At 44.9% G+C, this 26390-nt stretch overlaps 1 protein-coding gene across 1 annotated transcript in view; it reads right to left on the reverse strand.

Annotated features, from left to right (window-relative positions):
* GARRE1 (granule associated Rac and RHOG effector 1) overlaps positions 1 to 25300 on the reverse strand; it is a 55302-nt gene extending 30002 nt beyond the window's left edge. The window contains exon 1 of the mRNA XM_075576378.1: positions 25216 to 25300. The gene's annotated coding sequence lies outside the window, so the exon portion shown is untranslated. The remainder of the gene's footprint in view (positions 1 to 25215) is intronic.
* Positions 25301 to 26390: the final 1090 nt, after the last annotated feature.

Genomic DNA, 26390 nt, shown 5'->3' on the forward strand with positions numbered 1-26390 from the left:
GATTTTGGAGCTGCATTTTAACACATTTTCTTCCACAATTGCCTTTAAAGGCAATTACCTTAAAACCTTCAGGCTGCGCCATGTAAGGCGCCGGTATTTCCTTTGCCCGAGCTTGGCCATACAAGATCTGACTGTAGCGCCATGCATGGGTTAAGGACATAAAAAACCAGCAGATCAGCTGCTGTGGTGGCCAGTGTTTAGGGGGCAACGGGTGAAGCCCACCAGAGACCAATTGCGACCCCCGGGGTACCCGACGCCCACCAATGCTTTAAACCTTTTAAGAGTATGCTGGTTTTGCATTTCCTTAACCCAAACTTGGCTGCAGACACTGTGAAGCCAGCAGGCTATTTAAAGCAGTTCTCCATTTTATTTTTAATCGATCCAGCAGGAACTCAACAACAATATTTCCTTCCACCTTGTTTATTTAATTGTATTGTTCATTTTATTGAATTTTTTTAAAGTACATTTTATGATTCAATCTACATACAATTTTTCGGCAGAAACCTTGGTTTACCGACATTGCTTCAATAACATTAATAGTATATTGTTTTAACAGATTTATGAGTGTTCTTCCTTTTCAGCATTACCGACCCAGACTATTGCTAAGAAACGGTGTGACCGATCCCAGGCAGTATAGTGTCCTGAGCTCGTGGGAAACACACACTTAATTAGGCCATACCACCCACGCCAAGGTGCGGTTTAGGATTTAAGTGCGCAATCCCCACGCGGGCTCAGGAACCCCATTATACTGCCTGGGAGCCGCCATTACACTATGTTATAGCGAACCCCCTATAGACGGTTCCCGAATCCCAGTTGGGTAACCCTGCTTCAGAGACTCTTGTAGAACCTAAATTCAGCTCCTCTCCTGAAATAAAAATATAGCAAATAGGAAAAAGCTGGACGTACACCGTCCCATGAAAAGCCTGTAAGCCCCGTTACCAACGTCTCACGTTAGATTTAATATTTGGCAGAAGACCTGATGACTAGTGCCTGGCTATGTATGTATTAAAAAATAAAAAAAAACACTGCAGAAGTTTGACTTTATTTGAACCTCTCTTCAAAGTAGATTAAAAAAAGAGTTATAAAGTTCAAAGAAGCTGCACGAATCCCTTGCTCAAGTTGGTGTGTTCCAAGGGAGGACCATAGATTTGCATCACAGAACCGTGCGTGACAACTTGCCCCATCCAAATCTCTTCATGCTGATGCCTCCTTCGTAAACACCTGCAGAGAAGCTTGGTTTGCTTTAATAGTTCCTTCACCTGGAAACCCAAACAGATCTGTCTCTTTGAAGCTACATGGCAGGAACACTATTGTATTGGCATTTCCTTTGTAGCAGTCAGGACTTTGAAAAATCCCTTCTGACAAATAAAAAAAGGATCCAGATTTATTTATTTAGGTAGGATTGAAGCAGTGGGGGGGGGGGGGGTCTTTAGAGCTAAACTCCATTAATTTAATCTACGGGGACCCCCTGATTCCAGAGATACAGGCCTCCAAAGGGGGTGGCAGTATCTCAGCAAAGTTTAAAAGTCTCCCCCCCCCCGGCCATGTGGGCCAATTAGGAAGCTGCACTGGATGATGTCGCTGATTCCGATTGGCCCGCAGGGTGCGGGAGCTTTGAAGAGCGGCCATTAGGTGACCCCTGCTAGCTGAGCGGCTAACGGCCCACCCTACGGAGGTATCTCCGGAAGTAGGGCTTACCCCGAGCTGCGATTAATGGGGTTCAGCTCTGGAGACCCCCTGCTTCAATCCAACGTTAAAAAAAATGAACACATCGCCCACTTTGATTGCCTCGAATGGATCATTATTTATTTTTATTTTTTAATAAAAAGTTAACACTAGAACTATGCTGCAATCTGAAAAATCGGAAAAATAACTATACAGATTAGAAGCAAACGTCTTTAAAAATATATGCGGAAAACATTTGGTTTGCAACCGCTCCACAGCTGTATTGTATTGTATGTCTATTTAAATAGCGCCATTAATGTACATAGCGCTTCACAGTAGTAATACACGTGGTAATCAAATAAATAACAGATAATATAAACAACAGGTCATGGGAAAAAGTGCTTTAGACATAAAAGTAACATTAAGGAAGAGGAGTCCCTGCCCCGAGGAGCTTACAATCTAATTGGTAGGTAGGGAGAACGTACAGAGACAGTAGGAGGGAGTTCTGGTAAGTGCGTCTGCAGGGGGCCAAGCTTTATGTATCGTGTTCAGAATATCCACAGTGCTATTCATATGCTTCTTTAAGCAAGTGTGTCTTAAGGTGCGTCTTAAGGTGGGTCTTAAAGGTGGATAGAGCGGGTGCTAGTCGGGTACTGAGGGGAAGGGCATTCCAGAGGTGTGGGGCAGTCAGTGAGAAAGGTTTAAGGCGGGAGAGGGCTTTAGATACAAAGGGGGTAGAAAGAAGACATCCTTGAGCAGAACGCAAGAGTCTGGATGGTCAGGTGCCGAGGAAACGTTACCAGTTCTTCCCCCAACACAACTAGCTGAAATAAATCATGGAGCAAAAACTTGGTTAGCAGAACATTGATTTTCCAATAGCTTTATGGGTAATAGGGGGGTTTGCATTAAGGCAGATTTGGAGCAGATAAAGCGTGTTCTCACACGTTACACCACTTTCCGCTGCACATATGCACCTGGACAGATCGGAAAGTTACGCTACCTCCAACGGTGGATTATCAGACGCACGTTATTAGGGGGAGAAGTGGCACACAGCCACAAAGCTGGGTACATCATTACAATACGTGTATTATGTTATCCACATTTTAACACTTAAAGCATAACTTTGTGGGGCAAAAATTGGAGCAAAGTGCATGGGAGGTTAACCGACAGATTTGCCTCCTTTTTTAGTATATCTGTTAGTTGACAATTCACAGCTGTCCGGCACTTCATCCACATTCCACGTCTTATTTTATATGTTTGTTTTTCACATTTTCAAACTGCTGAATGCTCTGAAATGTGTATATTGTTTATAGGAAGACAGTCACTTCATTAGACTAAATCATCACACCAATTATTTTCTTTTATGTGAGTTAAAAAGGTGCAATCCCACATAGGCGGCCAGTTGCATTTCTAAGGGCCTCTGAATGAGGTGGTGTTTTGTCAGCCAAGCGTTTTCTTTCCCCTTATCTTTATAGGTTCTCTGATAAGGGGATATTGGGCGACGGGGAGGGGGGACTCGGGCTGTACCAGCACTCGCTGATCACACAGTGACATCACACAAAAGGGAGCAGCCAGATGAAATTAAACCCCTTCCAAGTCGCACTTTAATAAATATATTAAAAATACTTATAGGTTTCAGGTTTTGGTGTAAAAAGTATCAATTCCCCACATGATTCACTTTAAACAGGTCACTGGAATTATTTCACTTTGATCTTCGGAGGGATTGCCTCTAAAGCAGAAGATGTGTTTATTTTTTATTATAAAAGGATTGAAGCAGGGGGTCTCTGGAGTTGAAGTGCATTCATTTCAGTTCTGGGGACCCCCTGCTTCCCAAGATACTTACTTCCGTAGGGTTTTAATGTCCTGGTCCTGCGAGCCAATAGGAAGCCGCAAGGGTTGATGTCACGGCTTCCTATTGGCCAGCATTAAGCGGGAGCTTTAAATCTGCCATTTCAATAGCCCCACATAACCCAGCTGCAGCCGCTACAGGCACCCCCCACGGAGGTCTCTCGAGAAGCAGCGAATCCCCGGATCCGAAGTTACAATTCAGCCCCGGAGATCTCCTGCTTCAAACCTACATGTAGAATATAATTTTAAAAACATTTATTTCCATGATATGCTAATTAGATCATTTGTTGTAACCGGGCATGGACAGGGTCTTATAAACAACGTAGGCACACACCCTCAGTACGCCACATGTCCTTGGGAAGCTGGAATTATCTGTACGCTGTACGCCAGGTATTCAGCTTTAGACTTCACTTGTCAAACTAGATTGACGCCGACACGTCTGACAAAACATGTTTGAAGAATTCAGCTGTGTTTAGTAAGTGACAAATAGGCAACAACTGGGTTCAGCTCGAACGGATCAATTATGGCTTCTGTAAACCTTACGGGGTTTCAAGGTTCAGGGAGCTAAAGCCGGTTCCTATAACAGGAGGGTGAGCACATTAGTGAGCCCAGAAAAACAAATGGATCGAGGACAACTGATTTGTTATTTTAAATGTTCAAGAACTAACCCGGTCCGTTTTTGTAGTGTAGTACCAATATACATATCTCTATATGTATAACAGAAATAGCCGCTAGTATTTTTCAACTTACGAGACAACAAAATGACTGCCAATTTTTGTATTTTATTTTTTAAATGATCCATATAATTTTATAAGTTGGACATGAATTAAAGGGGCAATCCCTCCTAGAGTCAAAGTTAGCGAATTCCAGTGACATGTTTAAGGGGTATTGTCTGGGTAATTCATATCTTTTTTTTTAAAAATCCAAATCTGGCACCTATAAGTGTTTTTACATGAATTTATTTTAAAGTTAGACTTTGCAGAGGTTTGATTTAGTCTGGCTGCAGTGATGTCACTGCGTGATGAGCATGTGCCTATATAGCCAGCACCCCCCCCCCCTTAATATGAGAAAAAAAAAACTTAATTGACAAACACTTCCCCCAATCAGAGACCCCTAACAAAGTCAGCTGGACGGCTATAGGATTGCACCTTTAACCCTCCGAGAACGAGGTTTGAGGATTATAAGTGCAGTAATTAATGAGCCATGGGGCCTAAAAATCATTCTTCTATGAGTCTAAAAAGTTAAAGCCATGACTTGAATACATGCACTAGCTAGAGTTCTGAAAACAATACATCAAATGCTCCTTATGTGAAATAACTTGAATTACGGTAATATCTATGATAAAGTAATATGTGAAATAAATATACAATTGGTGGTATAATGAAAAGTGTACCAATTCAATAATTGGTGTAGTCTTTAGGATACTTTATACTTAGCAGCTCAGACCCATAGAAAACATCCTATATATTCTGTAGTTCTTAAACAGTGTATGGCAAAAACACACAAACAAATGGTGGGTGGTAAAACCTCCATGGCCAGGCTATTGAAGCAGCAGTGATACCAAACAGAAGATACAATATAACCCTCTGCGTGGAAAAACAAGATGGTAGCAACCAAGGAGAGAGACAATGAGAAGATACACTTTTTATTGTATGTAGACTTCTTTTGTCGCCCACTGCCAGCTTCTCACAGTAGTTTGTGCCTACACAGATCTCTTCCCAGGCGGCAGATCTCCAGAAAGAGGAAACGCAAGAACCAATGGTCAACTGTGGCCTTAGGTAAGGGCAAACCAGGTAACTACCTGCGGTGCCCCGCTACAGGGGCCCCCCACATTTTGCCATTGTATTGAATTCTGTAATGTTTTGGTGGATGAAACAATTGCTAAAATAGATGACCGATTTAAAAAAAAAAAAAAAATCATCTTTGGCTAAAATGGGTGAAGATAACCTTGAAAACGGACGCAAAGATGTATCTGTGACAGATTCTACAGTGCTGCCGACTGAAATCAAAGTGTTTTTTTACGTTATATACGCAATCTCACGGAAAAGGCACAGCTTGTGCAACGTTGCATTATCCGCACCGTACCTGTAACCGCTGCGTCTTGTTAGAGGTCATTTCCACAGTTGTAAATGATAAAATAAATATTACCTGCACTCTTCTGTCACAAGCACGACTAGTTGGATTGCATAGATTTCAACTGAACATAAAATTGGCAGAGATTTAGATTATAGGGATCGGACTGAGGACTTCGCTGCCAATAAGGCTCGAAAAGTTACATTCCAATAAACACACCATTGAATTTCTATTCCATTAAAGCTGCAGTTCAGGCTCCCGTTTTGTTTTGTTTTTTAGTTTGTTTTTTAACTTCAATAGTTTCATGTGGGCAATCTCTACTTACCTAAAAAACCGCATGGCTGCCGGTCAATTTGTTCTCCGTCTATTGATCGGCAAAGTTTGGCGACATCTTTAAATATGGGGAATGTAAATCGTTGCTATAGGAACAAGCATGCTTGTTAAAATAGAATACAAGAAAATTGGTCTTTCAAAGTTGTTGTTTTTAAAACAGAAAATGCTAAAAGTATTTTTTCTTACTACAGAACTGATTTATTAAAAAGAAACACATATGCAGGATATTGCATGAACTGCAGCTTTAACTGGCCTTTAGCATACTGTATATCCTATTATATCTTCATGTAACGCTCCTGTGTCTTGGAAGAGCATAAGGCCAAGTCTATAGACGGACAGGCCGTGCTGAGGCGTGCGGACGCTCCGCGCTGAGCCCCTGCATCCTCAATGAGGATGCCTTGAGAGGCGGCTCACGCGAGCATCCGCAGGCGTGCTAACGAGATGGAGGTTTCAGCCGAGCGCCAAGCTGTTTTTCAGCGCGCTGTCGGCTGAAAACCTCCAATCCCAGCACAGTAGTGTCGGCGCCGTGACGTCGACGTCAGTGCGTCGCGGGCGATTGGCCCAGCGACGTCACTGCCGCGCCTCCAACCACCTCCCCCCGGCTCCGATCGCGCCCGCTGACTCGCCTGTATGAGCATGAAATCGCCCAGATTTCAGCAGGCGAGCCTCAGCGTCAGCGCGGCTCGGATCTCCTCACCCTTCTATGGCCCGGGCCTTACATTTGAAGGTAACAGTATGTTACTTTGTGTTGTTTATGACTTGTGTAACTTTTGGAGTGTGGTGTTGATATAATGTTACATGTATTAGGTGAATTGTGATATTCTTCAGTCCAGTTGGAATAAATATTACACTGAATGTATTATGATTCTTTCACTGGTCGCTCCATCGACAGGGTAAAGTGAAATTCAAATCAGAAATGCCAGATTTGCCAAGTTGCTAATAGGTCAAATTCATACCTCTAAGGGGCCCCCAATGACTTGCCCCGGGCCCCCAAGAACCCACGGCCAACCCATGCAGTAGTGCACCAAATAATCTGCTCAGCCTCACACCCGGATCACATACACCCCACACTCGGACGTTGCAGGATCCAGATAGCGGTCAGAGAGATGGAGAGGGACAGTCCGAGCCAAGCGATCCCGAGACTGGAGGCGCCCGTCAGTGTAGCAAGATGGCGCCCGGCCGCATTGATCAGCGGTGAGACCTGCCTCCCGGCAAGAGGACACCTATCTCTACCAATCCCGTACGCATCGTGGAACGTGTGATAGAGATCGGAGACAGTTTGAGTGCACACGAGTCTAACATTTTTATTCAAAACTAAAGCGGTCTCACATTTTAATCTGGTCTGTAACTGTTACATACGCCTATAATATATATAATCTCTTACTGTGCATGTCTTGTATATAATGTATAATAACCCTGTTCACTTATGTAACCATGTATTTGTCATCCTAAGGCGGAGTCCCTGCTGGCTACTGCAGCGCCCGCTGTGGCGGATGCTGCACGGACGAGAGCCCTCCCCTCAATGGCGCCGGGCCCGCTGCGAGGGGGGGCCGCAGTGCTGTGGCGAGAGCTGCTCCTGCTCTCAATAGAATTGAAAGCAGGACTCGCAACGGAGCGCTAGGCCACGCCCCCCTGCAGTTCAGCCAATGAGGGCGAACCTGCCGGGTGACGTCATGGCCGCGCCCCCGTCACTCCTCCGCCACGCCCCCCAGTCTTTCTTCCTGCAGCTCACTGCAGACCGGGGAATCGGCTGCACGCGCCGCCAGCCTCGCGAGCGCGGGTGCAGCGGAGGTACTGGGACCTTAGCCTTACTCTGTGCCCAGGACATACTTGAAAACGAGAGGAAACTCTCAATGTATTACTCCCTGGTAACACGTTATAAATACTTACATTTGCTTTTACATGCAGAGGGTTCTATTGCATCTTCTGCTTAGTATTACTACAATAACCTGGACACGGAGGATTTAGGACTCCCTTCTGCTGCCATACACTAACTAGAGTTCAACTGTGCAGTTACTTATCTGCAAATACCCAATGTATTCTCCCAGAAAACATCAATGAACCACATTCAGGTAAGCCCTGTAGTGCATCACAGTGTGCGCGAGAACGCCTGAGCAACACTACTGCATAATAAGGTGACAGAAAAGACAAATCGTTTCCTCCAACTTCAGCGATTCCAAAGAAGCAAGTTTGCCAAGGACAGAGCAAAGCCAATCGTGTACGCCTTGGGTTACACATCTCTCCAAAAGCCAGGCATATTTTCCCCATTAAGAACAGTTTTGAAAGCAAAGTCAGCTGCATGTGGTGGGCAAGTCTAGCCGCAGTATTAAAATATACATCTGCAAAGAATTAGCATAATATGCAGCACTTCGCTCGAGACACTCCTGCCCTCTTCTAGAAGAGTGGTACTCAACGCCTGTCCTCCAACAGGTCAGGTTTAAAGGACCTCCCAGCAGCGGCACAGAAGGCTCAGTCTTTCACTGTACTGAAGCAGGGATATCCTGAAAACCTGACCTGTTTGGGGGAGTGGGGGTGGGGACGGGCTTTAGAACTGGAGTTGAGCACCCCTGTTCAGAAGAAACCGTAAACTTATTCTGAACTGGTTTGGGTGGGAGAGAGAAGGGGGAACTGGAGAAAAAAAAAACACCTCAGCAAATTATCTTTATTAATATTACTCACTGTGAGTGATCAATATAAACTTTCAAACCTGCTTACAGAATCGGGCATATTTATTAAACGATGTGATTGGTGAAGATACAGTTTAATATTTTAACCCTGGTTTCATGAATTCTAATGGAATGCCTTAACTGAAATATAGTGCGGGCTCTTCTGGCACACAAAGGGTTACACTTTAAAGTCTCCAGTACTATGCAGTTCCAATATGCTGGCCTTTTTTATTTATTTTAATCTTAACGACATACTTCATGGCAGTTTTGCCATCTTGGACAGGCGCTGATGCAGCCATGCAAGGGTTACAGTTCTTCTTGGAATGTGACTTCTCACAAAATATGCATCAATTACACTATTTGTAGCAGGCGCCCTTCACTTAAACATCCGCGGGCTTGTTTCCCTTGCAGGCATGGACTCCATTTGTCCACTGATAAAGCTACGACTCCCTAGAAACTATTTGGAAAGTCTGCTTGTCCAAATCCAAGCGTGGCACCGTGGATCCAGCGAGTCTTTGTATAAGCCCAAAGAAAGAAAGCTGGCATTTCACCGCGGTCACAAGGTCACATGTCCCCTGATCACTGCTCCGTCTGTCTCTATTTTTAGAACTCCCCAAAAATATGCAACTTATAGCTAAAAGTGGTTTAGTCAATGAGTTAATGGTTTGTCTTTACCCTGAGTAGGGTTTGGATTTGCTCACACAAATATATTTTGTCTGGAACACATGCTTCAAGTATTACCAAGTCTACAAAACTCCTGAACTGTTCTCAAAATGAAACTTCAATCCGGTTCCTCAGCTGGCAGCCAACACGGGATTGTTTTCATTGTTTTATAATGAAAACCAGATGTTGGGGCAGACTCAAGGGCTCAGTTTCAACAGAAGATGGAAAAAACGTGCTCGTAGATTTCACTAAATCGCTGTTCTATAGTAACAACTGAGAAAACATTTTCAATAATATGTTTATTTTGTTTTGGGAACAAGTTTGTTTCATCGCTGCAACCTTCCTGTGCCAACCGGAAATGCCTGCACACGTTACAAACCTGGTCTCTTGGAAGCCAGGAACACAATAAGAACAGGACACTAAAACAAAGGATATTGCAAACAATATTTCTGACCGCACAAATTAACTTTTCATTTTTTTCCCAGCTTCTAGCCCTCTGTAATCACCTGCCGATATAAAACACCCGCGTGTCTACTGTTTGGAGCCACAGTTCATTGTACGGGACACATTTATCCTCCCTAGTCTCCAACAAGAAGAGGTTGCACATTATCCCGTCCATCAGGGCCACATGGGAGCACAAGTGTGTCGTTGCCTCTCCCCACAAAAAGAAAATATTGAAATTCACAGAAGGCCATGTGTGAACATGCCAATGTCCCAAACACGCCTCCAGTAACCACATACAAAATACAACACAAATGCACAAGCACACTTGGAAGCTGTATTGTGTTAGTGTTTAAATATCTCACATGCACACGTGGTACAGAAGTAACAGTACAGCATTGAACAGACATTGTAGGGCAGCGGGAGGCCTGAGTCAGGGACACAAATTTCGGTTCTGCGGGAGACAGGAACGTCTGTTCTTCGTTTGCTCCTAGATACCCGGACACCAACTAGATATCTATACCTCCCTAGTTTGTGTATTATATATATGTATTGGTCACATTTTAAAAAAAGAAAGACAAATTTACCTCAAAATAATAAAAACAAAAGAACTACCCTGCTTTTCGAAGAAGATTAGAGCATGAAGCCCTATGCAGAGAACGGAAGATTGCTGAGACGACAGCTCATTCCCAGTTGCTGTAATGTTGAAAGATTTATCAAACCCCATTTACTACCATAACTCTGCCCCCTCATTCTTCCAATTCAGCCAACAGTGATGTAATGCAGAGTAGGGGTCGTGTATATAATAAATAAATATATATATATATATATATATACACACACACACAAACACACTAGCAATGAGCAATATAGTGCATTATTGAGCCTTTCTTGATGTCTTTTTTATGTTTTTAAATACAAATTTCCTCTTACTTTTTAGATTAACTGATATGTTTCGGCAAAGTATTACATTTATTAAATTGGCTGGAAAACAAAGGGCCGGAGATACATTATTTACACTGCCTCACGGCGCATACGAGTGTGGGTCGTGGTGCATTAGGCCTTGGATATAGTGGTCGCATGTGACCGAGTGCACGGCGACGCGCGCGCCTGTCGTCTGAGCGATCTGTGGACAAATCGCGCTAGATGTGGCCGTGACATCATAAGGCTGGTTTGCCCTCATTGGCTGAACCACTCACGTGGCCCGGCTGTCACGCAACAAAAAGAAATGCCGGTGTCTCCTGAATACGCTGCTGCGCCGTCGCACGCTCTACGGCCTGCCTCAGGGGCGTGTCGTGCTCGCGCCACGTGCACGGTCGCTCGCACTACGGCCTGCCTCAGGGGTGTGTCGTGCTCGCGCCACGTGCACGGTCGCTCGCACTACGGACGTGGTCTTAGCGTGGAACTTCAGTAGACGATCTAGGTATTTGGCCAGTTGCAATACTCACGAGAAATCTCAGGGGTTCTCATCTCCAATACTCAAGATCCCCCCCCCCCCAAAACAGGTCAGGTTTTCAGGATATATCCCTGCTTCAGCAGAGTGGCTCAGTCAAAGTCCCCTGTGCTGAAGCAGGGATGGCCATAAAACCAGACCAGTTCGGGGGGGGGGAGGGGGAAGTTGAGGACTGGAGTTGGCTACCCCTGATCTAGATAAGGCAGGGAGTGGCAAGCAAGCGTGTTGCATTACTCCATGAGGTCTTTTGTGAGTTAGGCCTGGGACCCGCTGCGCTCGTTGGCGCGGGCGGCAATGTAGCGAGTTCCCCACCAGCAGGGGAATCCTTGCGAGCCGGTCCCGGTCCCCACTGGCTGCACAGCTGACTACACGCTGTGGCGCGTCAGCCGCTAGGAGACACAAGAGAATGGTGTTTCCTAGCTTCGACGCGTCACGTGGTGTGGCTGTGAGCCAATGGGGAGGGGAGGCTGCGGGAGGAGGAGAGGCTTCGGGGAGCGGGGAGGAGTGTGGAGTGACAGCAGCGTGAGTGCCTGTCTGTGTGTGTGCCTGAGTGCGTGCGTGCCTGTCTGTGTGTGTGTGTGTGTGTGTATGAGTGTGTATGAGTGCGTGCGTGCGTGCGTGCGTGCGTGTATGAGTGCCTGCGTGTGTGTGTTTTTTTTTACTTACCTGCAGCCCGTGGCAGCCCGTGGAGGGAGGGGGGGAAGAGTAGCGGGTCCCTCCGCTCAAGCCACGCCCCCCCCTCCCTGTCAATCCTCCCACTCCCGCCCACCTCCCGCTCCAGCCCCCCACGTCATGGCCGCGCCCCCTTACGTCATGGCCGCACCCCCCCCCCCCCGACCCGTTTGGCCACGCCCCCCGCTACTACTGAAGTTTCCTGTAGACCGCAGATCGCGGTACAGTGAGTTGCACGCGCCGCCGGCAAGCAAGCCAGCCGTGCGGACGCGTGCAACGGGACCTTAGCCTTAGGATTCGGAGTTTGCTTCATGGCTATTTATAGGGTGGCTATAAAACAGGAGGGATACATGTCACAAGGAAAAACACGGAATCATAGGTTTCTTTTAAATGCGAAAATATATTGAAAAATACACCATGCCAGTGACGTGTCTAGACCAGACACAGTGATCATGCTAAATAAATGTACAAAATGACATGATATGCAAAACAATATTTCAAATACATTAGAAAAGCCCTCCCTTTACCAATACAAAAAAAAGAGAGGGTACATTTACACCTGGGTGACACCATGGCACAGAGACTATGTTTCGGCCACCAAAAAAGCCCTTTGTCAAGCCCTTTTGTATTGTATTTGATCACTGTGTACTCGTCAACATATTTTTGCATTTAAATCAACCTATGATGCAGTGTTTTTTCGGCGATGTGTTACCCGTTCACAGCCCTTCTATGTCTTGGGATAGGGAGTGCGCCTTTGGACGGGTCACTTTTTACATTCAACTTTCCTGCAATGCGCTAAAGCAGGACTGGCCAACTCCAGTCCTCAAGGGCCACCAACAGGTCAGGTTTTAAGGATATCCCTGCTTCAGCGCAGGTGGCTCAGTTGTTGACTGAGCAATGCTGAAACAGGGATATCCTGAAAACCTGACCTGTTGATGGCCCTCGAGGACTGGACTTGGTCACCCTTGGCCTACAGGGTCAGATGCTATTAACTCTTTCTTTGGTACATATGTATAGTGTCTATTAATGTACTGGGTTCTGAACAAGTCTTCAAAAAGTATAGCAGTTTCCTTTGTATTTACCCAGTGGAGTGTTTTTAAACCGGGGTTCCCAAGAACCATTGGGTTCCCCGGGCCTCATTAAAAGGGTTCCCTGCAATTTTCTGGTCATTTGAAAAGTGTATCAAAAATACAGAAGAATTTACAATGCATCTGGTCTCAGACGCGCTATTAGAGAGGGTTGGGGTTCCTTACAATGCATCTGATCTCAGAGTTAAGCCGCGCTTATAGTGCTGGCGACGCGACCGTTGACGTCACCCGTCGCCACCAGTGAAAGTTGCAATTTTACTTTTAGCAACAAGGCCAGTGACGTCACTAAAAGGGGCGGGCCGCGCAATTTGATTGTTTTAGAGACAGTCACGTGGCGACTGTCTCTAAAAAAATCTAAATTACCCGGCTTCCAAATTTTTACGCGATGTCGCTCCGTCACCGCCGTGCTTACTATAAGCGCTTGCAACGGAGTCAATTAATTTGTTTTGGAGCGACGTCGCGTCGCAAGGCACTATAAGCGCAGCCTTATTAGAGTGGGTTCCTCAGAATTTCACTTGGGGTTCCTTAACTAATAAAAAGGTTGAAAACCACTGTACTAGGCATGTGAACTGACGGATAATCTGTATAAGAAGATGCATGAACATCATAAACCTTAAAATAGAAATATCATTTTTATTTCACAGTATTCACTCCTAATGAAATACCTATTTAAAAAAAAACAAACAAAATTTTTTTGTACAGCTGCACAGCCAATCAGGACAGCTTTGTGCACGGCCAATCAGGACAGCTTTGTGCACGGCCAATCAGGACAGCTTTGTGCACGGCCAATCAGGACAGCTTTGTGCACGGCCAATCAGGACAGCTTTGTGCACGGCCAATCAGGACAGCTTTGTGCACGGCCATGCTGCTCTGTGATGTAGAAACAATCATTTTGTATGTCATAAGTAACCTAAGTTTATTATAAAGCAATATTTTCTGTCACATACTTCGTTTTAGTGACTAACTTTAAGGGCGGAGTAAAAAAAAAAAGTTAAATAACCACAAAATCAAGTATACATGAAGTGACAATACAAGGTGTGACTCGTTATTTCACTGGGGAGTACATTATACTTTTTACAGCAGCAAAATACCAAGTACTACTCTTCTGTCTAGGACTGTAGGGGGTCTCCGGATCTGAACCCCATTCATTTCAGCTCTGGGACCCCCTGCTTGCAGAGATACTTACCTCCATAGGGGTGCCAGGATCTACGCAGGCAGAGAAACTGTGTGCCTAATGAAATGGGGGCATTTAAATGTCCCACGGGCAGCTTCCAATTGACCAGGACCTTTAAACACAGCAGAGAAACTAGCACCTCCTACAGATAAGTATCCCTGGAAGCAGGGGGGGGGGGGGTCCCCTGAGCTGAAATTAATGGAGTTCAGGTACAGAGACCCCCGTGGTTATTCGTAGAACAAAATAAAAAAGGGGGAGATTTGGAGAAACGGGTATTGCATGGTGGCATGATGTGCTGCTTTAAAGTTTTGTATGGATTTGTTTCAGCTTTTTAAATCTAAATATGGCATGTTTGCATATGGGTGAGAGCCCCCGGGAGGCCGGTACACGAGGCCGGTACACGAGGCCCACCACACCTGCAGCTCCCTTAGTAGAAAAGATTGTTGCACAATCATTTACAACTCTCTCAAACTGGAGGCCATTGAAAAGTAGGTCAGCGATTAGCAAGCTGTCATGTTAAATGGGACCCTGTAATCAATACATTATTTTATCAGGTCTCTCTCAAACAAAGTAAAAAGCCTGGCACGGAATTGTACCTTGTTTAAAAATAGCAAATGTTCCCAAAAATAACTCCACAGTATTGATATATGTCCAGACCATACATACTCATTGTCTCAATACAAAGTGTTTATCAATACAAACGCAGAAGCAAGCAAGTAATGTCAGCAGGTTACAAAGGGACGGGACCCAGTGAAGCAGAGAATTCTTGCATCATTAAGTTGTTGTAACTGAAATCACGAAGCATGTTCTTAACCACTTCACCACCAAAGAGGCATACAAGAGGTTAAATGGAACAAGCAACCATACACGGTTCTCTTCATGAGAAAAGTATTGCATTACGCTGAAAGGATTTACAGCCACTGTACAAGACTGCTCTGTCAAACATATTACCAAACAACTGATTGCATCCTTGTGATAAGTGACTTTCATTTAAGGAACAATTACTTTTTCTTGCTTTCAACTTGAAATGATGCACGCATGAATGAATGATGCACGAATGATGCACGAATGATGCACGCATGAATGAATGATGCACGCATGCATGAATGATGCACGAATGATGCACGCATGCATGAATGGTGCACGCATGCATCGCATGCATGCACGAATGGTGCACGCATGCACGAATGATGCGTGCATGCAGGATGCATGATGCGTGCATGATGGTCTTTATGATACGTGTAGGAGATATCTCCGCAGAATGCAATCCAGAGGTTTGCAGAAATCCAGCATTTCCGCAGCTTTTTCCACTTGTAGGAAAGGTAAGGCAGGATGTCTGTGTTCTGTCAGTCTACAATTGTCAGACCTTATGAAAGACGGAGGGGTCAATATCATCCTACTTATGCCACAAGTTCATTCAATGTTGCTGAACCAATAGAATGGCTTGTTCAAATGGGACAGAAACCAGTTCAGTGCCATTGGTTGTACCAACAACCCGTCTAGAGATTAATATAGTTGGGAAGACAGCCTGGATACAGTAGTTTACATACCAACTATCCCCAGAAAAGAGGAGGATAACTAGGTATACAAATACATCCTGTTTGCAAAAATGCAAATAAAGCTCATACCAAAAGGGTGAACAATACAATCTTCAGAAAAGCACCGAGGTTCCTCCAGCACAGAAGTGCTGAGCTCCCAGTGCTTTGGAGAGAGGAACATTTTCAGAGTAGAGAAGTAGTAATTATCAGGGTTAACCACATGTCAATTCCATCTAATTCCAGGGTATAATGAGGCCACCTGTCCATACCAAATACTGGAGTAGCACAACAAGCTGAAGTTCTGCAACAAGGGGGTGGCTTATTCCTCACGACGTTTCAGTCCCATACTGGACCTCTCAGTCCTGCCAAAGCGTGGTGTGCAACGCCTGTCATTATCTGATGCATTCAATGTTAAGTGTGTCCGCCTCTGTTTTCATACATGTATACAGAAAGTTATAGATGTGTGCACATATACTAAGTGGGGGGGGGGCGCTGGATTTGTCTTGGGGGGGGGGGGGATGGTGAGGGCGGTTGCAGAGGTTCCGCGCTCTTCCCCGGTGATCGCGTAAGGCCTCTGCAACTCTAACACTTACCTGGACTCTGCCGGCGTCAATCGTGTCCATGTCAACGCGGCGGCAAATGATGCCGTGGGGTCACGTGACACGCGTCAAATGGCACTGTGGGTCACGTGACCCTGCTGCGCCAGGTAAGGAGGGGGGCTGAGAACGGAGGGGTGCAGGTGGGGGGGGGCAGCAAAAAAAGTTTACGCACCCCTGTATATCTCTATATACCATCAGAACGACCATGTTAATCTCATGTGCCTCCGGTCTCCAGTAATCGTAACCAACAGGACATTTTCCCCACCGTACACCTTGCTCTACTGTGGTTTAGTTGGCAATGCTTTAGTGTCCAGTCAGTTTAATTACATTTTATAGCAGATTATATAGACACACACATTGTGTGGCCTAAAACAAATAGCCTGCTATTAGGAACCTATCTACAGTACATTCTTTTATTGACAATACATATTTTAAACCATTGATGGCTATTCTCTTCAACAACAGATGCAAAAATATGTCACAAAAACCACAGATCATCAAATCAGTCTGAACACAGAATTCAGGGCTCAGAATTGCCTGGGTCGGTAAACCCCGCAAAGCAAACTGCAGAATGAACATGTCACAGACTTCCTTTCATTTAGTCACTAAATGTCACAGAAATACCAGATGCCGTTTACCACTTTTCATTCCAATCTGTTACCACAAAAATGTGGGATTATCAAAAATAAAAAATAAACGGCCCTTATTAGTGGTTTGCACAGATCTCCGAAATCCCATTTGTTGCCCTAACTGCAACAAATCTTTTCCTACGGGGGGGGGGGGGGGGGGGGGGGGGGGAGGGGGTGGAAACGTGCTTTGTAACTGGTAGTTTTAGAGTTAAACACTGGCATAGAAATAAAGGCAAAGGAAATAGTCTGCAAGGCAGGGATGGCAAACTCAAGAGCCACAACCAGGCCAGCTATTAGGGATATCCCTGCTTCAGCACAGGTGGCTCAATCATTGACTGCGCCACCTGTGCTAAAGCAGGGAAAGCCTCAAAACCTGACCTGTTGGTGGCCCTTGGGCGTTGGCTACCCCTGCTGTAAGGCAACAGTTTATATTTTTGTCCAGCAAGTATATGCCACGGTCGCTTTAAAACAGGAACGTGGTAACAAACACTCAATGTAGCATCAACACACAGATCCTGGTCTGTCTAATAAAATTTGCTATGTGCTCCTCCCGATCTTTAATCCCCCGCTATAAGTAACAGGAAACCGCCCCCCCCCCCCCTCACTCTTGTTGTTCAGTGGAAGGCATTAAAGAACAGCTGTAATTATTATTATTTTTTTAATGTCTCTTATTTTCTAATCACCATTTTCTAAATAGGAGCGTGTTATGCCGTTCCAATTTCCAGAAGCGGGCTCCCGGGTATAAACTACGGATTCATCTGGGTTTGCTGAAAGTTTCACGCCATTTAAAACAGATAACCGCTCGATTTCACGCGATTCAAAAATATGACGGCCCGTTACATTTTTAGGCAGGTTATTTCAATCCTAAAATCATCTGAGATATCAGTTAACAGAGACTGGAAACAGGATGCTCCTTGTGAACTAAAAAAAAAAACGAAAAAAAACAACACGCATTTGCTCGCAATATTGCCTAAGGTCGCACATATTTCAAATAGTTGACACAGCTCTGCAAATCTTTAAAGGGCTGATATTCATGGCGGGTGTGGGGGAAACGTATTAACCCATCAATGTTTGGAATAGAACAGGGCTGGCTAACTCCACTCCTGAAGGATTACTAACAGGTCAAGTTTTAAGAATATCCCTGCTGCAGTTGGCTCAAATCAGTGGCTCAGTCACCTGTGCTGAAGCAGAGATATCCTTAAAACCTGACCTGTTGGTGGCCCTTGAGGACTAGAGTTGGCCGCCCATGTGCTTTATCTCTTGTCCAATCTTACATTTATTGGTATCTTATTTTCATCAGGCAAGGGTTTTTTTTTTGACTTTCCTCAGTTCCTGACAAAGTGCAAATCCTGTTTTGGAACAAAAAGGAGCCCCCCCCTCCCCCCCCCCCCCCCCCCCCCCCCCTGTCAGAAGCGCTCATTACTTCACGCACAATCTACGAAGGAATGCTGGAACAGAACCGCATCTCACAGCCGGCTGCCAAAGCTGTTTGCTCTTCTGAACCACAGAGGAAGTGTAATCACTCAGCCACAAGATTTACCAAAAAGCGAGAGAAATTCAGTATATCTAGGGGGAGGGTCTGCCACAGGGATTAAGGCACTAGCCTTTGATGTGGGAGATACTGCAGTGCCATCTCTGTACAAGCTTGGAAAACCCCTGCCTCAAGCACAAAATACAAAGACAAGATCTCCATAAAAAGCACAAAGAACGCAGTAAAATGGTTACATTAACAAGAAGATAAGTACCTGGAACGGCTCCTTTAATACATTGCCAGGCCAGATTCCTGCGAGGAAAGAGTAATGAGATGCGCCAGCACACGGCGGTCACTTTTCATGGCATAATACATATTTTGGTTTATTTAGTCTGTGTAGTGCCCATCTCAATACTTTTTTCATACTGGATACATCATGTATACACAGCATTTTAAAACGGGAGTGCACAGGTCTTTCTGTGAGGAAAACCTGAGCCCAATTCAAATACATTGGGCTTCAAGTTATCGGACCAGACGATTGATTCACAGCATGGGATCTTTGATCTAACACAACTGAGGGCACTTTTTACCTTACCCTATACATTATTTTTTGTACATTGAGAACATAGGTGGACAACAGTACTCAAGGGTCACCAACAGGTCAGGTTTTAAGGATATCCTTGCTTCAGTAAAGGTGGCTCAGTCATTAGAAGCCACTGAGAGCATCCGGTGCTGAAGCAGGGATATATTGAAAACCTGTCCTGTTGGTGGCCGTTGAGGACAGGAGATAGCCACCCCCGGTGGAGTAGAGTATATAGACCAGTTTTAAAAGGGATGGTTTCAAATCCCCAATTGTGGCATCACAAATCACCAAGAGGTCGTTCCTGATCCATGCATCTTTCCTCATGCCTCGCGCTTTTTGAACACGCCTTTATAAAAGATTGTCACTAGCAACTGGACAAGTGATGCTAAATTGTAAGTATTTATGGTAACAGCACGGAAGCCAGCTGATCCACAGGAACAAGGTGTGCAATGTGCAGATAAAGGTATTTTGTTTGCGTGTTTTTCAGCTCCTGTGACATTGCTGCTTTAATGTCCCCAGAATCCAGGACGAGTTTAACGCATCGTTAGTATCTTGCATCCTGCACGTCCTACTCTTATTCTTCACCCCTTGCTTCCGGTAACCATGGCAACCTTTAGACTGCGCTGGGCTGTGGGGAAACTCCATTTTAACCTCCCAGACACTTCATATTTCAATTGTTTAATGTCTCCTGGACAAAGCATCCGATTTTAAAAAATACAAACGGCTTTGGAATGGGCAAGAGGACAAAATACAAATAATTTAAAAAAAAATAAAACAATATGGCGATTAGCATAGACTGCGATATCAAAGTATAGCTTGAATGCACAAAGTATGTTTCAAATGTTTTTTTATGAACGGGACATTAAATATACTTTTAACACGATTGTTGACTAAATCCAACACAACATTAAAAAAAAAAAAAAAAAAACGCTGTATTAAAAAGGTAATCGCCAGCCACTGTAAAGTGACAGAAAAAAAATACAAAAAGAAGACTTGGGAAAAACGTATACATGCAAATAAAGGTATAAATAAACCTCGAAAAACAAACGTGGTAAAGCAGAAAACAAAGAAAACATTTGACACACCTACTGTATGCCACGTTGGGGGTGGGGGGGGGAAATCACATTAGAAGGACCTTGACTTAAGTCAGCAGAACGTCAAAAATTCTATTTTTATTCTAAATAAATTAGCTCTGCCGTATTAGATAATACTGCCTGCATTATTTTTTTTAACTCATTCTTAATGATTTTTTTATATACTGATCATCCTTTGGTTGTTACAGCAACCATATAGAAAGTGACATCCCCTTCATCTTTTGAAACAGACTGACACACCTTTTTGAGCTCTGCCCTTTGACAACAAAGTATCACAAACCGATCTGTTGCTGTATTCCAAACAGCCGACTGTCGATTACTCTGATAGCTGTAACAATAGTGTATTACACTTAGTAATATAATGTTGCAGATCCGCTGCAGCATTTCCCAGACTGAGGCACAGTTAGAAGGCAGCCATTTTGTTAGGCACACAATCAGGATTTTGACAGATTTATAACAGGAGCTCCAAAAACTATTGCCAGCTTAGGTAAGAAGGTGTCCCATTTTAAATATAAAAATAATAAGAAAAAAAAAGGGGGAATGTAGTATTGTGGCTTTAAGAGGTAACACCATCCTATTTACACAAATACTTGTTGCTACCTTTTTCTCCCATCATTACCCAAGCTTGTATCATTCCTATTTATTTAAGACAGTGAAGATGACCTTGGATTTGAAACCGCACATTCACCGCACACTCTTTTTATGCAGGGAAACTGCATTATTTGTATTTAATAGCTGTGGGTCCCTATTTTTACATTAACATTTCTTCAAAGCATAACACAGCGTGGTATTCAGCCTGGCTGAGAGAGAAAGTAAAGACAAACGCAAAATCAATTGAACCTGCAAACTGGGCGTGACAGGGACACAGGAATGAGTACTTGTGCACAAGGAAACCACTCCATTTCCTGTCTTTGTTGCCATTACCACTGTGTTAGTGTCAAATACAAAGCCGACTCTATCCAGTGTCTCCTAGAGGCCTGCGAGCACCCGCAGGGCAGGACTGGTCATCTGGCATATCACGTGCATGCAAAACTTTCCAACGATTCGTATCTTTACGATGAAGAACCGCAAAAACTTTTTTAGCTTTTTTTCCTTTCCCCCCCAAAAGAAAGTTCTGATTTTTATAAGGAAAGCACAGCTCAAACTTTGCAGACGTTGAAACTTTGGAAGGGTAACAGATTATATCGTACCAGGCACCTTTATCTGCAGATTTGTATACTAGTATGAATATACATTTAGGCTACAAATAACCGGAGCATGTACACAAGGATTGTCACCGAAGCTTTTATTAACTCCCAAGACATGTTTCTGCTAAACCAGGGTTGGTCGACCTCAGTCTTCAAAGACCACCAACAAACAGGTCAGGTTTTCAGGATATCCCTGCTTCAGCACAGGTGGCTCAGTCAGTGCTGAAGCAGGGATATCCTGAAAACCTGACCTGTTGGTGGCCCTTGAAAACTGGAGTCAGACAACCGTGGTTAGGGTTCCATCAGACATCATGACATTAGCTCATTAAGCCGATGTCACAATCAGTGCGCCATAGCGATGTCTCATGACCCAATGCTGCCACTTTTCTTTGTAAAACAAGGGACACGCCAACACATACAAAGCCTATCACAACAGCTAAAGTCTCAAGATGATAATCTCCAGTTATGACAGTTATTGGGGAAATTCAATACGTGCCCAGAAAGGGAAGAAACAACTAAAGTAGTATTTTGTGATTCACTTCTAAATATAGCACAAGTGTGACTTTTAGGGCCTTTGCAGAGCACACAAAAGAAAGTGACAGGATGTATTTATAAATCAGATCCTGATTAGGTAACATAAACATGGACATAACTAGCAAGTAAACACAAAATATAACATTTTACATTCATTTCAACTACCTGTTATTGTTGTATCGCTAAGACAGCAATATAAACCAACGATGGAAGCACAGGCATCGACATTATTTATATCCCAATGGGTTATGTACCCTTTATTGTTGTATAGATAGTCCAAATTATGCACTTTATCAGTTTAACTTCATGACAAAAATTCACCCAAGTATCCTTTCTTTTATTATCTACAGCTGGTGTAATTCAATACAAAGCCAAATCATTTGAATATCATTATTCATTCATTAAATTTCCCCACACACTGAAACAGTGTTCCTGGTTTGTACCAATATACAAGATGCACAATGTGCTGTTCACATCTTAAAACGATTGTAAAACTAGGAGCTCAGTGAATTGTTTTGACATAGGATGTCATTTCTGCAAACTATCTACTAAATTAGACGGGTGTTTTGGCTTTTTTTACAGTCACACATCGTCTGTACGATCTGCTCTATTGGTACTTACATTACACAGCGTTACTTACACCAAGCACACCACCAGCTCCATTACAAAATGATACGAAGGTAACCCTTTCAGTGCAGTTTTTATTGCATATTTATGTGCCCCTTACAATGCTAAAGGCTGCTCTTTGGCATAAAAAAGGATAAGCAAAGAAACTAGCTTAACATTATTGAACCACAATTCTATTAACAAATCCTTTACATAAAACACCTATGTATTTTTAAAAGTTTTAGTACTGCTGTTTATACGCAACATGAACATTATACAGCTGTGAGAAACACACAAGAGACAACAAATGAAATGTTTTTGTTTCCATGTGGGATATAGGAGTACAATGAAAGGGTCATATTTCCGCCTGCTGAATAATAATAATAATAATAAATAAGTACGTGTTCTGCCACCAGGTAAAATGATCAGAAAACAGGGGGTTGTGTTACACACAATATATTTGACTCAAAAGTGCAGTAATAGAAAGTACCCCAGTAACACAGCCCTCTGATTTACTCTGGACCTGACTATGAAATCATTCAATGATCTCCAACTAAACGCCGAAGAGACCACCGCTTCTGGGTCTGCAAAATAGAATATATATTCTGTTGCTAAGGACCTGCCACTGCGTACATTTTTAACTCGTCACATACTGCTGCTTAACTAATAAATTTGCTGATTGTCTGGATTTAAATCAAATGACTGAACAGTGAAGGTCTTATATGAAGCACAGCTATAACCCAAACATGCACCCAGATATCCCACATATCTCCATTATAATGCAGTAATCCAGGTATGACATTTTGCATTAAAAAAAATGCATGTCTATCATAGCCCCAAAAGCAGAGTTGGGAAACCAGAAACGACTCATAACAAAGGGGGTCGTCAGCGGCAACACCCCATTTTTTCTCTGTATAACCTCCCTGCACAAGCTGGGCTGCATCAAAGTGACAGTCCCCTTATGGATGAGCTCTGACCTGCTGGATGTCACAGGAGAGGTCTGCGTATGGATCATTATTTAGCAGGAAGGTGCTCTGGAATTCCAGTGTGCTCGGTATCACCGAAACTCACCCAGGGACACCTGTAGATCACTAGCTGGAAGGCCCTTAAAACTACCTACCCTCCTTTTACTATCCCACAATCAGCTCTGTGGGGTTTACAATAGGGTATATCTGGCACACATTCTGCTTAGCCTGTTGAAGGCACACCACACCACACATTGCATTAACCATTTTCAATGCAAGAGGGTTCCTGTAATGCATTGCAAGCCCCTTTAGCACTGTAGGGGTTAAAGCTACTGCAGTGACAGGCGACACAGGAGCTGGAGTGGATATCAACCCCATATTCAGGTACAGGTGATCAGGGCAGCACAATACTGCATCACCAAGCACCCTAAATGAAGGGTGGGTGGGGGATCTGTGCACACACATGCAGACAGCCTGCTCCTGATTGCCAAAATACCCCCCCCCCCCCCCCATCCCAGTGAAAAACCAAATCCAGGAAACCAATAATGATTAATACTATTACAAAAACAACACTTAACACTAAATAACCCAACAAAAACCTCCCAGGATCCCCTTCCTACATAACACATGCGCCCCCACCAACTCCCCCAAAATAATCCCAGAGAGCATACTCCCTAAATAACCAAAAAGCGCACACTTCACTTGAAATAACCTGCAAGTGCCCCAAATAACCCTGGCATTTAACCCGGAGGCCCCGCTCCTCTAAATAACCATGACGACCCCACAATATAGCATGCATACATATTACCCTCATCAAATAACCCTATGACAACCCAACAAACCACGAAAGAGCCCTTAAATAAACCCAGAATTAACCTCCCCCTGTAATAGCAGAGCCCCATAAAAAAAACATGACACCATTTAAATAACCCCATTCCTCTCCAACTCCGTTACATGAACCTACACATCCCCACTAACACCCCTGGGGCTAAAAACAACCCCTCCCTAAATAACCCAGACCATTCACATCATATATACTTCCTAATAACCCACAGACACCCTACACATACCCCAAGCCCCCATTCCTACCAATACCCCCCCCCCCCAAGTCGTTTCCCTAAATAACCTCAGAGCGACCCTTTCTCGCCCCCCCTTTCCCATGCGCCCCCCGACCCCCCCATATAACCCCAGATCCGCCCGACACCTGTATATAACCCGAGCCCCCCAACACCCCCTATATAACCCCAGATCCCCCCGACACCAACTATATAAAGCAAGATCCGCCCGACACCCCCTATATAACCCGAGCCCCCCAACACACCCTATATAACCACAGAGCCCCCCAACACCCCCTATATAACCCCAGATCCCCCCGACACCAACTATATAACCCCAGATCCGCCCGACACCCCCTATATAACCCCCCTATATAACCCGAGCCCCCCAACACCCCCTATATAACCACAGAGCCCCCCGACACCAACTATATAACCCCAGATCCCCCCGACACCCCCTATATAACCCCAGATCCCCCCCGACACCCCCTATATAACCCCAGATCCCCCCCCGACACCCCCTATATAACCCCAGATCCCCCCCGACACCCCCTATATAACCCCAGATCCCCCCCGACACCCCCTATATAACCCCAGATCCCCCCGACACCCCCTATATAACCCCAGATCCCCCCGACACCCCCTATATAACCCCAGATCCCCCCCGACACCCCCTATATAGCCCCAGATCCCCCCCGACACCCCCTATATAACCCCAGATCCCCTATATAACCCCCTATATAACCCGAGCCCCCCGGCACCCCTATGTCACCCGACACCCCTATGTCACCCGACACCCCCTATATAATAACAGAGGCCCCCCGACACCCCCGCTATATTACCCCAGAGCCCCTCCCCCCGCGCGCTTCCCCACTCACCGCGCGCCGCTCTCTCCCTGCCGCCTCCTCTCTCTCCGCCCGAGAGTCGCAGTCTGTGTACAGGGGAAGTGACGTATGAGGATGGGAGGCGGTAACGGAAGTGGCGTACGAGGCTGGGAGGTGGCAATGACTGCTGCAGTGAGGAGGAGAGTAACATTACCCCCCCCTTCCCAGAGTAACACTGCTCTCTAATTACCCCCCCTTCCCAGAGTAACACTGCTCTCTAAATACTCACCCCCTCCCAGAGTAACACTGCTCTCTAATTACCCCCCCCAGAGTAACACTGCTGTCTAATTACTCACCCCCCTCCCAGAGTAACACTGCTCTCTAATTTCTCACCCCCCTCCCAGAGTAACACTGCTCTCTAAATACTCACCCCCTCCCAGAGTAACACTGCTCTCTAATTACCCCCCCCCCCCCAGAGTAACACTGCTGTCTAATTACTCACCCCCCTCCCAGAGTAACACTGCTCTCTAATTTCTCACCCCCCTCCCAGAGTAACATTGCTCTCTAATTACCCCCCCTCCCAGAGTAACACTGCTGTCTATTTACTCACCCCCCTCCCAGAGTAACACAGTAACACTGCTCTAATTACTCACCCCCCTCCCAGAGTAACACTGCTCTCTAATTACCCCCCCTCCCAGAGTAACACTGCTCTCTAATTACCCCCCCCCTCCCAGAGTAACACTGCTCTCTAATTACCCCCCCCCTCCCAGAGTAACACTGCTCTCTAATTACCCCCCCCCCCCAGAGTAACACTGCTCTCTAATTACCCCCCCCCCCCCCGAGTAACACTGCTCTCTAATTACCCCCCCCCCCCCGAGTAACACTGCTCTCTAATTACACCCCCCCTCCCCCCAGAGTAACACTGTTTTCTAATCACACCCCCTCTCGGACCCTCTGTAAAGCATCCCATAATATGGCCCAAATAGCTTCTTAGCAATTGGTCAGGAATTGTACAGAAATGATGCAGGTGGAGCATCCTATTAGCAAAAACCTAAGTTTCAAAATAAGCGAATGATGGGTGCATGTCCCCTCAAGTGATGTCCCAGAGGGACCGTCACTATAAACTGTCCAGTATCTTTATACAGAGGTAACACACTCCCAAAACGAATGGAGCCGTCTCCACGCTAGTCTTGGGAAAAATAGAAACATTTCTATATTCAAATCATAGT

This window comes from Ascaphus truei, chromosome 19 (genome assembly GCF_040206685.1).
Source record: "Ascaphus truei isolate aAscTru1 chromosome 19, aAscTru1.hap1, whole genome shotgun sequence".
NCBI classification, from domain to species: domain Eukaryota; kingdom Metazoa; phylum Chordata; class Amphibia; order Anura; family Ascaphidae; genus Ascaphus; species Ascaphus truei.